Source organism: Carassius auratus, chromosome 21 (genome assembly GCF_003368295.1).
Source record: "Carassius auratus strain Wakin chromosome 21, ASM336829v1, whole genome shotgun sequence".
NCBI classification, from domain to species: domain Eukaryota; kingdom Metazoa; phylum Chordata; class Actinopteri; order Cypriniformes; family Cyprinidae; genus Carassius; species Carassius auratus.
In genome coordinates, this window is record NC_039263.1 from 7,653,846 (window position 1) to 7,670,714 (window position 16,869).

General features: G+C 35.4%; 1 protein-coding gene across 2 annotated transcripts in view; it reads left to right on the forward strand.

The window, feature by feature from the left end:
* Positions 1-16,869, forward strand: part of sgcd (sarcoglycan, delta (dystrophin-associated glycoprotein)) — a 471,077-nt gene that overhangs the window by 26,457 nt on the left and 427,751 nt on the right. The window contains exon 1 of one of the 2 annotated variants that reach the window (XM_026195718.1): positions 3,925-7,563. The exons of the other annotated variant lie outside the window; for it this stretch is intronic. The gene's annotated coding sequence lies outside the window, so the exon portion shown is untranslated. Of the gene's footprint in view, positions 1-3,924; positions 7,564-16,869 lie in introns of those variants that run through there. 2 annotated transcript variants of the gene reach the window in all.

Sequence of the window (16,869 nt, forward strand, 5' to 3'; positions counted from 1 at the left end):
TACTGATGATAAATGAGATGACTCCCCATTTAAGTAAACAAAATGGTAGCGATCGGACAGGTAGGATCTAAACCATCTTAGAGCCTGCCCTTGAATACCTGTATAGTTTTGTAATCGATCTATGAGTATGTCATGATCTATGGTGTCGAACGCAGCACTAAGATCAAGTAAGACTAGAAATGAGATGCAGCCTTGGTCTGACGCAAGGAGCAGGTCATTTGTAATTTTAACAAGTGCAGTTTCTGTGCTATGGTGGGGCCTAAAACCTGACTGAAATTCTTCATACAGATCATTTTTATGCAGGAAGGTGCTCAATTGAGCAGACACAACTTTTTCTAAAATTTTAGACATAAATGGAAGATTTGAAATAGGCCTATAATTTGCCAGTACACTAGGATCTAGTTTTGGTTTCTTAATAAGAGGCTTGATAACCGCCAGCTTGAATGGTTTTGGGACGTGTCCTAAAGATAACGACGAGTTAATGATATTGAGAAGCGGTTCTTCGGCTACAGGTAACAGCTCTTTCAGTAATTTAGTGGGTACAGGATCTAATAAACATGTTGTTGGTTTAGATACAGTGATAAGTTTATTTAGCTCCTCCTGTCCTATGGTTGTAAAGCACTGCAGTTTATGTTTGGGTGCGATGGATGAAACTGAAGTGTTAGATGCTGTAGAATCTACATTCGCTATTGTATTTCTAATGTTATCTATTTTATCAGTGAAGAAATTCATAAAGTCATTACTATTTAACGTTGGTGGAATATTTGAATCAGGTGGCGTCTGGTAATTTGTTAACTTAGCCACTGTGCTAAATAAAAACCTTGGATTGTTTTGGTTATTTTCAATGAGTTTGTGTATATGCTCTGCCCTAGCAGTTTTTAGAGCCTGTCTATAGCTGGACATACTGTTTTTCCATGCAATTCTAAAAACTTCTAAGTTAGTTTTTCTCCATTTGCGTTCAAGACTACGAGTTACTTTCTTGAGAGAGTGAGTATTACTGTTATACCATGGTACAGTACGTTTTTCTCTAACTTTTTTCAATTTGATTGGGGCAACAGCTTCTAATGTATTAGAGAAAATAGTGCCCATGTTGTCAGTAATTTTGTCTAATTCATGTGTATTTTTGGGTACAAATAGCAGTTGAGATAGATCAGGCGAGACAACAGTCTCTGAGCTGCTTGCAACCGGAAAGCCATGATTCTGGATCTGATGTCGATCAATCCTTGGCCTCCCTCTTGAACCGGAAGGTATAATGCAGCAGCACAAATCCAGTGTTGCCCAGACCAAAAAAAATTCACAAGCTGCCTTTGAATCTCCACAATAAGTCCAACAGGTGGCTGTAACACAGTTATTTTATGCCACAGGGTAGAAGCAACCAAATTATTGGTCACTAAAATCCTCCCCCTATAGGACAACTGCGGTAGTAACCATTTCCATTTAGACAACTTGCTGCACACTTTCTCCACTAGACCCTCCCAATTTTTCTTTAGATAATCATTTGACCCAAAGAAAATGCCCAATAATTTAAGTCCCTCTCTGCCCCACTTTAGGTCTCCAGGTAACTTTGGGAGACTCTCAAACTCCCCTTTACCAGCCCAAAAAGCTTCACTTTTAGCCCAGTTCACTTTAGCTGATGAAGCTTTCTCATAAAGACTAAGTACCTCAGATAGACAGTTAATATCTTCAGCATTGTTTACAAAAACTGTAATATCATCAGCATAGGCAGAGAGAGACATTCTTGAATCTAAAAATAGACCAGGCACATTAAAACCTGACAGTCTTTCTCGAAGTCTAAAAAGCAGCGGCTCAATTGCTAAACTGTATAACTGGCCAGACAATGGACAGCCTTGCCGAATACCCCTTAAAATAGGAACTGGCCGACTCAATGTGCCCCCTATCTTAACCATGCATGATGCACCATTATATAATATCTGTATCAAATTTAAAAAAGTTTCACCAAAACCAAAAACCTTCAATACATTAAAAAGGTAATTGTGATCCACACGATCAAAAGCCTTTTCTTGATCCAAGGCAATAAACCCAACATTTACATTGAAACCATTACAAATATCCACAACGTCTCGCACTAAAAACTAATTATCCATAATGGACCATTTTGGAATGCAATACGACTGATCCTTGTGTACAATCAAACCTAAAACATTTTTTAATCTATTTGCCAGACATTTTGCGAATATTTTATATTCTGTTGTTAGAAGGGCAACAGGACGCCAGTTCTTTAAAAGGGCTAAATCCCCCTTCTTTGGTAACAGTGATAAGACCTCATATTGACAGGAAGTTGATAAATCACCTTCTCTTATAGATTCACATAAAACCTCAAAATAATCGTGTCCAATGAAATCCCAAAACCTTTTATAAAAATCTGCTGGCAGTCCATCTAATCCAGGGGATCGTTCTGAATTAAGTTGTCGCACAGCAGCAGTAACTTCCTCAAATGTTATGCCAGCATCCAGGACAGTTTTAGAGCCAGTGTCCAGCTGAGGAAGACCCTGAAGAAGTTGTGTCATACAGTCACTATTTTCACAGTTCTCTGCAGCATAAATGCTTGAATAAAAGTCCACAGCATGGTTTCTCATTTCTATAGTCTTAGACGTTATCCTCCCATCAGGGAGTTTCAGACATGGCATTTGCTTTTGTTGAGCCACCTTATATTCCAGGTTGAAGAAGAAAGAAGTTGGGGCATCCATTTCTGCTAATGACATAAAACGGGACCTTATCAAGGCTCCTTTAACTTTCTCATTTAAGACTCGACTAAGCTCTCTCTTTTTTGTTTGTAAATCATTGTACAATATAGAATTGTGTGCATTAACCAACTGCAATTCCATTAAAATAATTTGCTTTTCAAGTGTTTCGATCACATTCTTTATTCTACTACTAAAGTTGGCTGTATATGCTGACAGAAATGTTTTATTTGAGTCTTGCCTACATCCCACCATTGTTTCAAATTTTCAAAAGAGACCTTTTCTTTCTTCCAATCATCCCAAAATAAAACAAGATTTTCACAAAATTAAGAGAGAGAGAGAGAGAGAGAGTTTGGGTGTAACCCAGTGTGGTTATTGGTAAAGTGCCCAAATTAAATCTCACAGGAGCCACAATTTTTGTGATACCTAACTTGGTTGGCTTTGTTTTTATGGCAGTTTTAGAGTGCTAAATATTTTATTAAATATTATATACAAATTAAAACAAAATTAGTGTATTTTATCTTTACTATAAACTTAAACTTCTATATCATTATTATACTTTTTTTATGTGTTCACATCAGCAATAATCTTCTATGTGTTATCTTTAAAAAGACCCCAACCTTAGTTCTGTATTCCAATGTGTTGAGGAATTGCAACCATTTTATTATAAATGTTGTAACAAGCATTGATATACAAGTGTTCTGCGACATACACGGGGATACAAATATAAATAAATAAGTAATACATCAAGTTTTGAAAGAAAAAAAAAAACATTACATTTTAGTTTGAGTCCCAATAAGATGGGCAATAGCAATAAATACATTTTCTGGTTTCTTTTTTTGGTCTTGGCATTTAAAAGGCTAAAGGAAAAATATGGCCAGTGAGTGAAATCTGATGTCTTGTGAGCAAATATATTTGCATATGATTGCCTCCAGAGCTAGACAATGATAAACAGTATACGTCATTGTTTTATATGCCACACCCCAACTGGTGTTTAGTTGTTTATGGTCGACACCTGTGTACAGTAGCCGAGAGTGTTCCATTGTTTCAAAAACAACCAGAATCAAGATTTACAGTGTATATATATATATATATATATATATATATATATATATATATATATATATATATATATATATATATATATATATATATATATATAAACTTAACCTTTTATTTTTCTAGGAAACAAAAAAGCATAATGTTTTGCAAAAAAATTAATAATAATAATAAAAATAACAACTATAGACAGTTACTATATATATAGTATATATAGGCCTATATGCTGATTGATCAAATTTCGTTTTGAGATCTCTAGACCAGAACATAACATGCCCCAGAGCAGGTTGGCATTGGAGTGAAAGTTACTATGGCAATATATAGTATATATGTATATTTCTAAGCAAGAACAGTCAGTTTCTACAGAGAATAAGTGAATTGATGCTGTTTAAACAAAAAAATAAAACTACAAAATGAAGGTATTTGGTACATATTTGAAACACTGCATTGATAGTGGGATGGTGTTGATATACCACTAGGGGTGGTGTGGTAAAGTGAATAAAGATCTGGGATGTAGTTTTAAACCCCAAAAAGGAGTTTCATTTAAATATCATAGATGTGTCAATGAGCTAGACACTAAAGATAAAGTTGTTTCAAGGGGACTGTTCTTATAAAAGTTCCTTGTAAGTTACTTTGAATGAAATCATCACTATGAAATCATCACTATGAAAACATCATCTATTTTTTTTTTTTTTTTTTTAAGTCTGCAGATATACTCTCTTAATCAAACACTTTCTGATGCAAAATCCGAGTTTTTTTAGCTTAGCTGTGTATTGCTGTTTTCAGAAGAGAGATGTTTGAAAAATTGTGAAGTCTTATGAAAATGAAAAACCTTGCATGAAATCATGACATCAAATATTCTGTTTAGTTGCACAAATTACATTTAAAATTGGCTTCTTGACTTATTACTACTTCTGAATTTCAGAGGTAATTCTATCAGGTCATGTAAACATTAATAATGATAATTTACATCATATAAGACACATAATGTCAACTTACAGGTTTTGAGTGAATAAATAATTAATCCTTTGTTTGGTCCTTTAGAAAAATAGTGCAATAATTGACAGGTCATGGCTGATCTTCTATCAGTGAGCTTATGCTGCTGTTTCTTAGCTGTGTTGATGAGAAGTTAATAGAAGTGAATGTCCATACAGCTGAGATGATGCAGTAAGGAAATTAAAGTGTGCTTATCTCCTTTGCCAGCTTCAAGCTGCTTACAGTGTATGAAATGGTTAGGAAACTTCATGTGCTGATGACTTTTGATCAGTTCTGTGACACATGACACTTGTCTACTGCAGTAGAATTTTGTTTTGTATCTGAATATTCTAAATGAATACAGACTCAGTTTTCTGCAATGACAATGCAATTTTCTTTTAATTTGCTCAAAATAGGGCTGGTTCTAGAAATTTGTGTAAACAGTTTTTTTTTTTTTACCCTAAGACTTTCATTGTTGTACCACATATTATTTTTTTTTTTATTTTTGTAATTTTTTTCTTTAGATAATTTCTCAAGGACCCTGCATTCTTCATGGCGTTCCACTAATTTTGTCAGAAAAATTGTGTACCTGCTTGCATTCGCCATGTAGAACATAGTCAGTTTGTAGATGCTAACTAAGGCTAAGTTCATACTATAAGACTTTAAACGTCGGCAGATGGCTGTGTTGTTCAGACTACATGACTTGATTGTCTATCTTGAAGTTGATGTGGTGTTCACACTACGTGACACTACGTAAATAATCCGCAACAGGGGGTGACAAACTACACGTGCTGACAACAATTCTTGCCTTCTACAAATACCCACACTTGTGGTATTTTCACTTGACCTCTTGACAACTTGACGTATTTCCTGTATTTGGTCCAAGTGATAAAGTAAGCGATGAATACCACAAGTGTGTGTTGAACTTTTCATTACCTGATGGGATACACTTACAGTGTTGTAAAAATGCAAGTGTTTACATTGCTTTATATTCATTTTAATTTTAAATACTTTCCATTTAAAAACAAACTTCTAAATGCATGTTCAGTAGTACCTATAACTACTGACATCATTTAATTTGTGGTGCTTCAAATTAAGTGATAAAAAGCAGTTGCAAATATTGTAAAAATAAATATCACCACTGCTCAACTCATCTTTGCATAGATAGAACATAAAAGCACTGTTTTTTCTTCTATCAAAATATATGTGATTTCTAATGATTTTATTGATATTTACCTTACATTGGAAATTTTTCTATGACGTCTCCCGAGATCTCTGCAAAAAAGTCTCACAATTTATTTCCAGAACATGATGCATGATGGGATACTCTAAGGCTCGAAGGCTTACCTCAATCCATGCCTTGCTCTCTCATTGGCTGTAGCTTGTCGAGACACCTGCCACCGCGTGATGTTGAGTCGGCTGACCGGTCCAGATATTTAGCATGCTAGATATTTGTTTAGCTTCTGTGAGTCAGCTAGCCTCTTTAATGCGTTGTTGAGTAGTTCACACATAAAGATTTGCAGGCGCTGATCACCCGCTGATTTTCCCCCAATCAAAGCCCAACCTGTCGGCGAGATTGTTAACTTGTTTTTTGTAAGTTTTTAATAAGATACTACAAATAACTGTGCAATAAAATGTGAAGTGTTGCACATTTTTAATTGGTGCGGAGATGATTGTGTATTTTGTTCTAAAATGTTTGCAACTGCTTTTTAGCACTTAATTAGAAGCATCGTAATTACTAAATTGCATTGTCTGTTACATGGATTATCTTAGAGCAAAATATTGAAAATTAAAATATGTAAAAAATAATGTGATGCAAGTATACAAGGGCAAGTGCAAAGACCAAATGTGTGGGTACTGAGACAAGTCAACACAAACCATGGTCATTTGCTCTGCTGGTGAATACTGTAACAACACCCTTTGATTCTAAAAAGTATTTTTCTATTGACTGACCAACATACAGTATATTGCTAATATTTCATAAGATATTTCAACAGTGCTTCAACAAATTCTGCCAGAACTAGCATTTCCAGCCCCCAACCCCCCTTTTTTTGTAGACCTTCTTGACACGTTGACTGGTGACAGAACTAACTAACTAGTCGACAGTGTTGAGAGCCCATGATGTATTTCTCTTCTTCTTTTTCTTACCCTCTCTTTAGCATAGGCAATACCTTATTTCTTTCTCTTCTTTTTATGCTATTCATGCTGTGTTCTCTATGTCTGTCTTTCTCTCTCTCCCTCCTTTGGATTTCGAATCATGATCGCCTCTGCTGCAAAGAAAACTCCACCTACTCAGAGCTGCTAATGTAGTCACTGACAGTGCAAGCTCTCTCCTGCGTGCTCTCTCTCTCTCTCTCTCTCTCTCTCTCTCTCTCTCTCTCTTTCTCTCCACTCCTTTCCCACATAAATAAATAGCGTCAGAAGGATGTGGGAGAAGAAAGATGTTGCCGCCACTGGAAAAAGAATAATGTTGAGGAAGCTCACCCCTGTTTATCTTAAACGCATTCTTCTAGTCTGGGGATTACAGGCACATTCCCTCTGGATTTCTTGCCCACTGAAGGATGCTCTGTTCTGATTGTGCACCTTCCGTACTAAAAGCGAGGACTATTGGAGTTTTCTCACTGTTTCTACCTACCTGTCGGAGAACCACTGATCTAGCCAGCCCAAGGAGCCCATGGAGTCCATCCCTGTGGTAGATGGTCCACTTCAAATTTATGCTTGGCAATAGAAAAAGAGGCAAAGAGATTAGAAACACTGGCAACCGATCAGCTCCATGGTTTTCTGCTCCATTTTATCAAGGCTGTGATTTTTGGCATCTGATTAAGAGGTAGGACTTCAAAATATATGTATTTTTTTTTCGCAATGTAGTGTTTTATATACCTTTGACTGCACTTTTTGTACTTTCGTTGTGCATGATGGTTCTGCACTGTGGTATTTTTGAATATTTTCAATGCATTACACTTAAAATGAAAATATTCAAAGTTTTAGTACCATCTGTTTTGATACTTTTCACTATCCAATAGCCGTTGTGAAAACTAAGAGGACCCCAAAATAGGGCCCTTGATGCCAAAATGGCTTTGTTGTGTTAGAAGAGGCTTACAGTAAATACATCCAGGAACCCTCATTTCAGCTATATTACTGAGCAACCCACATCGTGACTTCTTGCAATATTGTGGACACAGGTGATGTGTGATGCCTGCTGAGGTAGCTCATTATTCTGAGCCAAGAGACTGAGGCTACACATCATCTGAAACCCGTTTTGTTACTCTGCCAAAACATCTCTGTCACACTCACAAACGCCAAACACGCCGTGGCGTATTTCCTATCCTCAATGGTAAGCTGTTTTTCTGGTTTCTGTAAAAGTAGAAGACTTTTGTATGGGAGATTCTTTGTGTTCAGAAAAATGTCACTACATCTCAAGGATCTGATGTAACCAAAATATACTTATTGCCACATTGGTGTCCAGGATTTCTTGTTTAGTGCCATTAAACCAATATCCATTCTCATACCCACATGCTTCTTGAAGTATTATACTTCCCTTTTCTCCCACTTAAGAGGTACTTTTTGATACTAAAAAGTAATTGTGGAAGAGTGCAGGCATCCTAGATGTATACATCTCTGGCTTGCTTAGTTGGGAGCATTTTCGTCAAACTTATTGCACAGATAGGCCTACTATTTAAAATGAACTGAGCTGTATTACGACATAACTGAAATCAAAGATGAACTGCCTTTTTGCATTATTTACACACTATTTTCCTATAATGTTGTTCAGTTGCTTTGTCACAATCTGTATTATCAAAAGCGCTATTATATAAATAAAGGTGACTTGACTTGACTTTACTTATAGGGCCAAATATGCCAATGACTAGTTTGTAAGCAAAGATAGACTAAAAATATGTAGAAGGAATGATTTGTGCAACAGATCTAATGAGCACCTACGGGCAGGTTGGCATACTGTCTGGTCAGGGATGGAAAATTCCCTCCATAGATTTGAACAGAATTAATTACCAGAGAAAAGGAAATTAGCTGCTTTGTTTACCTGCTAGTGACTAGCATGGTAGTTGAAAATAGGTTCGTTTTTCAAAACCATCAGATGTTTGAAACGTTTATAGAAGTTATATTTGGGAAGAAAAATATTAAATAAAAATAAGTTTAGAAATGCTCTTTAACTTTATAGTTGACATTAGTATACAAATATTTTTATCCTGAAATGCTTAAGCTGGTTTGAATCAACTGAATGTAGGGTTCAAAGGTGCACCTTAAGAAAAAAAAACCCCCAAAAAAACATGCTTTTCATTGTGCCCAAAATGTATGATTTCAAAAAAAAAAAAAAAAAAAAAAATTGTACTGAACATTTATGTAGCCACAAATTTTGTGTGGAAATAAATTATATGAATCGTTTAGTTTGTTTAAAAATCTTATAAACGTACTGTATGAGGTGGCAAGGGGGGCCTTTCACCCCACACACGGGGTATAAATGATCACCAGCATGGGGCAAAAGGCACATAGTACTGACACAAATACTTTAGCTAAAATCAATCCCTGCTGCTTTCTTTAACTTGTGTGAAATGAGCTCCTGTTAAAATACCCTATATTAGTGTAAGAGCTCTGTGCTACACAGCACATCAGCAAAAGGGCTTCTATAGTGATTATTAATTCTGTTTGGGTGGGAGGCATGTATATCAACTGCAGACTCCATAGAGACAGGAAACGGGAGGATTATTTTTGCACTCTAATTAGTCTACTACAAGCTCTGTCTTAATTGGTGGCCCCTAGTTTGCATTTGATATGTTGAGAAGTAAAAAAGGCTAAAAAGAGGGTGAAACGAAATGTATGTATGAATATGTAAAAATGAAACAATCCGTCAACATTCTTTTGAAGTGGTGCAGGAAAAGATGAGGCAGGATGTGAAGCCAGTAGGAGCTGGGTCTGTGCACACATATCTGTTTGAATAAATATGTAATCTGAGCCTACAGGACTATGATGCATTAAAAATTAGGACACATTTGACTCTTTAGAAAATGCTCACAAATGTACACCAAATGTGGTTGCGGTCATTTGCATTTCAGTTCAGCTGAATGCACATGTGCACACATTTATGCAGTATATATACATTTATGAAGTATGTATATACATTTATGAAGTATATATATATAATTATTATTAATTAATTACTAATATTATTATTATTTACACAAGCAAATGCTGTCTTTCTGTAGTGTTATGCTGATGCATTCAAGCTTTCTATAGCAGATGCACTACAAAAACTTTCAAATATTTATGACCTGCTGTAATTAAAGAAAAAAAAATAACCTTATGACTGTGAACTTGAATGAATCAAGTGAGCCAGTGATTCAATGGTCCATTCACTTGTTTTGCTTCTAGTTAAATCAGCCATTTTGAATGAATCATTTGATTTGAATGATACAATGAATCATTTATCAAAACAGGGACTTGCTGCCACCTACTGGCGGTTTATTTGTCATCTTTATTTATCCATGACGGTCTTAAACCAGAGGTGCCAGCACAAAAATACATTTAGCAAGATATTTTTTTTATTAGCAGTATTGACCAAAATTCCTCCATTTCAGGGCCAAAAAAGGTGGGAAATGTAAAAATAATAGTTTGTTTAATAAGGTTATTTGTTCATTAATTAAAAACTGTTTTAGACAAATTTTGTAATCATTGTGTGAAATGATAAAAGCTACAGATCTGAAAACAGCTCTGAAATGTATGAATTTTAAATAGATTAATAGACTGGCCAATTCAATTCTGATGTCTGGCCAATAAAACCCAACAGTGAAAAATTACATTTCACTTATTGCCTGTTGAATCTCATGGAGACTGAAAGGCCAGTAGGTGTCTCATTCTTTAAATCCTTTCTCAACCAAAACTTAAATTGATACGTTAGCCTTCATATGAGGTCTTATGTTTGCCTTGGGATTTATTCAGGAGAACAACAATTGACACATCTGTCCCCCATAGCGGAAAGCATGCAAATCCATTTTGACTGCTAAAACTGTCACATTTGTCTATTAAAATGCCTCTACTTCCTGTGAAAGGAAGTCCTCCTGTTCTCTGTTTGGTTATTTAAATCTGTTATCTTGCATGAAGCTGTCCAGCTGTTCTACGAAGGAGAATTAAACCTTTGTCAACCTCCCCGTCTGTGTCACAGAAATGCTTGTACCTTGAATGAAGAATCCATTCCCACATAGGCAAGTCTGGTCTATCTAAAAACGCCAACCATGTGGGTGCAAATACTTTCATTATTTGATTGCCATCTTATGTGCAATGCCTGCTGAATTCTTGGCCATAATAAATGTGGCATGTGGGCCTCCAGCATGGCATTAAGTGCACAATAACTCCTCGTATCGTTTTGATGCAGACCTGAACATCTGTGCGACTGAGCTCTGGGGCTCAGCTTAAGGGTGATCCTTCGTGACTGACACATAATGTAGAATGAGGGTCACCTTATTATACTGTCGACATCTGCTTGCCCCAAACTCCATGATTTGCAGGAAAAAAAGGTGCAAATTATGCAGGGGAGTTTGTAGGGGTCTCACCACCTCAATTAAGGTTTGTACCACCCCAAAGGAAGTCAAAGCAAAAGCTTAGAGAACCTTAAGTGTCTTAAACATAAAAAAAATAAATGAAAAAAATTCCAATATGGGTTGCATGAGACATTATATAGGCACAAAATCACTTTGACTGATTTTTACATTAAATGTCCCCCTCCTGGTGGAATGACCTGCTCAACTCAATCCGAGCAGCTTCAAGAATTGGCTAAAAGCACATCTCTTCCATTTTTATTTGACACTCTATCTTTAGCACTCTCTATTCTAATTTTATTCTTAATAAATAAATAAATAACACTAGCTTCTCTATTCTTTTTGTATTCTATCCATTTATTTTATTTTATTTAGTATACAATTAACAAAAAGGCAAAAAAAGGGCCTCACACTGCTCTATTCTTTTTCTATTATATACATTTTCTTTTTATGTATATGTATATATAAACCTTGCTACATGTTCTGCATTATAGATACATGTAAATACATATACATATTTTCAAAATAAATACTGTATTATTATTCATGTTATTGTTAATGTGTCTAGTTGCGTGAACACAAAGCATTTCTTTATAATGAGCCAATGGAAGCTCTTTGTAAATACAAAAGAAATCAGGGGGTTTATGCACATTTTCAAGTATGTTTATGTAAGCAAATTGATTATGGAAAATATTGTCTATGTGAATGATCATATTTACCTGCTGTACGGTTGGTTGCATTGACTAATGATCTACTGGAATTAGATTTTTTTAACCCGTTATTCTTTAGTGTTGAATGGTTGAAATATTTAACATCCAAACAATGGGCTACACCTGCAAACTGTATCTATTTTTTTTCATGTGAACATAATTCTATCACCAGTGTGCAGAATCTGAATCTGAATTCAGACTATATATGTAGCAACACTACCAACACTACACTACCATTCAAAAGTTTGAAATTACTATGATTTTTGAGAGAGCAGCTGATTAAAAAAGCATGATTTAATTGACCCCTGAACTGTATGGAATTACATTTGTTTCAATAATAATGAACGAAACTTTATAAAACTATCAAAAATATGCCATTACAAAAGATGAAAAACACAATGAAAATGAAATAAATTAACTAATTCGCACAAATTTAACAGGCTCTTCAAATATGCTTTATTCTTTTTTAATGTTTTTCAAAGATTCATTTCGCTAATCGTGGATTCTGAATTAATTGCCAAAGATTTCGCTTTTGCTTGTGTTTTGACACAAACCTCTCGTGGGGGCTGGGTTAACAGTGATCTGCTCTGATTGGATAGTGAGCTTTTGATGGACAGGTGCTCTCTGACCGGGAAGTACAGACGTCACTCAGTGGCACACATATTGGAAAGCTCTTGCGGTGATTTGTATTACTAAATATGTAAATAAAATTTGACCTTTGATCGTCTCAGTCTGTAAAGATGAGCTATTGTCCTTCAAGGCAGCTTGTGTTACTGAATGACAATAATAACCCGCAACAAACTGTAGCACACTGTAACATGAAAAACTTGTATCGATGTTACTTCAGTAACACAAGCTTACTTCAAGCTGCCTTGAAGGACAAGAGCTCATCTTTACAGACTGAGATGATCGAAGGTCAAATATTATTTACATATTTAGTAATACAAGGCACGACGTATTGCATACAAATCACCACAAGAGCTTTTTTTTTTCTTTTTCTTTTTTTATTAATGCAGAGAACAAAAACATACAAAAGTATAAACATAATATCAACCACAAAAAAAAAAAAAAAAAAAAAAAAAATAGAAATAGAAATAGAACTAAAAATAAGAGGGCCAAAATCTAAACAAAATTACACAAGGAGATCAAAGGCAGAGCAAATTCTAACAGTCCTTATAGCTTTATTATGAGTAGATACTGAAATTACATTCAAACAGTTTTCCATTTATTTTAGGAAAACAGAGAAGACAGGATTACAGTTGGAGAATTTGCATTTGTGAATGTGAAATTTGTTTAGGAAAATGTTTTAATTAATAACAAAACGTTACATCGTTTGTGGGGTCAGAGTCATGAAGGAGTCACCCAAATATAATGTTTTTCATATGTACTGAGAAGCCTGGCAAAATCTTACAGTTGACAAACACACCCAGGCACGTGCACAGGTAGGGCTCAACCTGTGCAGAGCACATGCCCTTTTTGCCCTTACTCTCCGAAGTGCCCTTTTTTTAGTGATGTATTTTTTTTATTTTATTTTTTTTATCAATGCTATTGGTCACCCTTTACGTCTGTCTGTCTGTTTTACTAATATTTCGCAAACTAAAGTTATTAAAACGAGCTTGTGTAAATCTTATTCGATCCTCAAGGCAAGCTGTCAGTAAGCTGATAACTCCGCCCCCTCTATATTCATTGAATCAAATGTCCCACAGCAGCCGCACAGTAGACAACAGCTGAGCTGAACAAAGTTTTGCGAAGGGTAAATAAATATCTTGTTGTTTGAATAAGTACTACTAAACACTATGTCTATAAAGGCTCATATTTTATTTATTGGATGTCTGTCTGACTGACTGAGACATGTGGGACGTCGCCTGAGAGAGAGGGCTAGCATATGCCATCTAGTCATAGCCAATATATAGCCAAAACTTAAATAGCTTGTAATCATAGACAGTAAAAGAAATGGACACAGCGACCCCATTGGAACTCAATTGAGATGAATGAAGCCCAGTTTTAGCGTTTTTTAGCACTTCCGTTTCTGACACGCAGACTCAAATGAAGCTTGACGACGTCAGCAACCTGTCTGCCAGATGTAAATCTTCTAAGTGGCTGTGGGTGCAAACTGCCAACGTTAATCTTGCAGAGACGGCGAGCTTGAGCGGGGAGTTCTTTGGCGTGAGTGAGCAGGAGTAAGTATTCTGATTAATTATTTTGTATAGTATTTTAAAATGTAATGCCAGTACGCCATATTAAGTTAATTGCCTGCGAGCTTCTCCTCCTGTCTGTACGGTAATGCGACAGAGAGCCGAGTGGTTATGACGCAATCGTTAGTCTATTTTTTACAAAAACTGTTTATACGGGGCCATAATGTAACATAGAAGGTAATTGTGCCCTTTATATATTGTCGTGTATCTTTAGAAATAAATAATGGACAAACAGAGTCTTTAAACGCCTCAGATGTAAAGTTATTCGCTGTCAAAGTGACGCCAAAATGAATGGGAGTCAATGGGAATGCTAACGCAAGTGAAGTTCTGCTAAAAGATGGCAGCCCCCACCCGACTTCAACTTCCGGTCGAGTTCCTTGCTCCTTGCTTGTAATGCGATTTTGGCCAAATGCCTTTTACCACAGGAAAAACTGAGCGCTCCGTCTATATAGCTACAAAAACTAGTTTGTAACCTGTAGATGAAAATGTAATGTGATGTCGGCAGGCGCTGTCGCCGTTTTAATGACGAAAAAAAAATTCACATTTGCACACATTCGCTGGTCAAAAACTATATATTGATAAGTAATAGAACAACATATAATTTGTTTTTACCATCGGAGAATCATAACAGGTGCGCCCCCACTGTTTCGTACTGGCACTTACACAAAGCGACGAGTGATCCTCGTCACTTAGATAACATATTTCTAAGAAATTTCTTCTTTGATTTATGATTGCTGATACGCTTAATTTATTAACATTTAGGCTAATCATGTTATAGTATACTCTCCGCTCGTCCTCACATGTATAACATGTAGTAAAACATGGTTTTACTACAGTAATGTAGTAACAATTTTTTTTTTATAGAAGATCACTGTGAAATCTTTATATTTTATCATGCAGAATGTAATTCATGATTGATTCCAAGGCTTCGTTTATTTGATCCAAAATACAGCAAAAACAGTAATATTGTGTAATATTTGTAAAAATTTAAATAACTGTTTTCTATTTGAATATATTTTAAAATGTAATTTATTTTTGTGATCAAAGCTGAATTTTCAGCATCATTACATCAGTACTCTTCAGTGTCATGTGATCCTTCAGAAATGCTTTTCACTGCAACTGTACTTTTTACACCATTTTTATTTATTTTTTCATTGCTGGCTTATTTTAGGGAAAGTGTAGTGAATAAGAGACCATCAAGAGTCCAACATCCCTGGTCCACCACAGTATAAAAGTTTTGCCAGGTAGGCAGATACATGTTGGATATGTTATAGTAACGGTATGGCTATAGTTTCTTATAATCTGGAATTGAGTTGGACATAATTACTTAAATTATATTCCAAAAAAGTTTGTCAAAAATACTTGACTCATTGCTCATCTTCCCCTCTTCTCAATGTCATTCATAATCATGTTAACCAAATAATACAAATTAGCTTATAAAACCAAACAAAATAGCTAAAAAGAGAATATATATTTTTTTTTTCTTTGCAAAGTTCATAAAAAAGTGCATAAAGTTCAATAAAAAAAGATTTTGGTTTCTGTTTGGTTTTATAAGCTAATTTGAAATATTTGGTTAACATGTTTATGTATGAGCCAAGTATTTTTTTTCTCTATAAATGCAATTAAAAAAAAGAGGGAGTACACAAGAGCAATTCACAAACACAGGACCCTACAAATATTTATGTTTATCTATATTATCGAAATATCTAATATTATTATTATTGTTGTTATTAATCGTGTATAAATCTAAAGCTTTTGAGACTATTATTTTGTGTTATTGAATTTGTCATGAAGATTTGACCATTTCTTCCTTTTATGCAGGCTTACTAAATAATCTTGATATTAAAAAAAGGGAGGGGGGTGCCCCTTTTCAGTTTCAGCAAATGCCCCTCAAAAGGTCTGTGCACGGCCCTGAACACACCAATATCATCCCAAAGTTTCTGAGTGTAGTGACATGACCAAAATAAGTGTACCATAGTTTCTTCAGAACTCGAACAAAAAGAGCATATAAGATCAATGTCAGATTTAAATCTTTGTATAAACTTCTTTACAGGGTAGAACCTGTGTATGAGCTTCAAATAAATTTCTGTCTGTGAAAAATATTTTTTTGCGGTAGAGACCAGATTTAATCACCGTGAGAGCTTTCAATATGTGGAGCTCGCGCCACTGAGGGGCGTCTTTACTTCCCGGTCAGAGAGCACCTGTCCATCTAAAGCTCACTATCCACTTTCTGCAAACCATGCCCAGGGGCACATCTCGTTCAATCCACTGAGCTGATTTTTTTATACTGTGTATTGAGTTGGTGCCATGGTGGATATTGCTGTTATTTATTTTTCATTTTAAACAGCATAGATGATTACTTAATGGTAATACAATATTTGTAAACATTCAAACATGCGCAAGAGATTGTACAGAAAATGAGGCTTCGTTTTTCGTTGTACCCTGAATACAATACGCTCTGGTACAGAGTATCATGAGAAATTGTGTTGCTTACTTGATACACACTTTGAAGCTTCTGTGTCATATGTAACATCACTAATGTGTATGTCAGACTATAATACCCCCAAAACCTATGCATTTGCTTTACTTGCTTTGGTGTTGCCACCCCTTATAGACCCCATGCCACCCTAAAAAAAATTTTTCTAAATCCACCCCTGCCTAGACTCATATCATTGTTCAG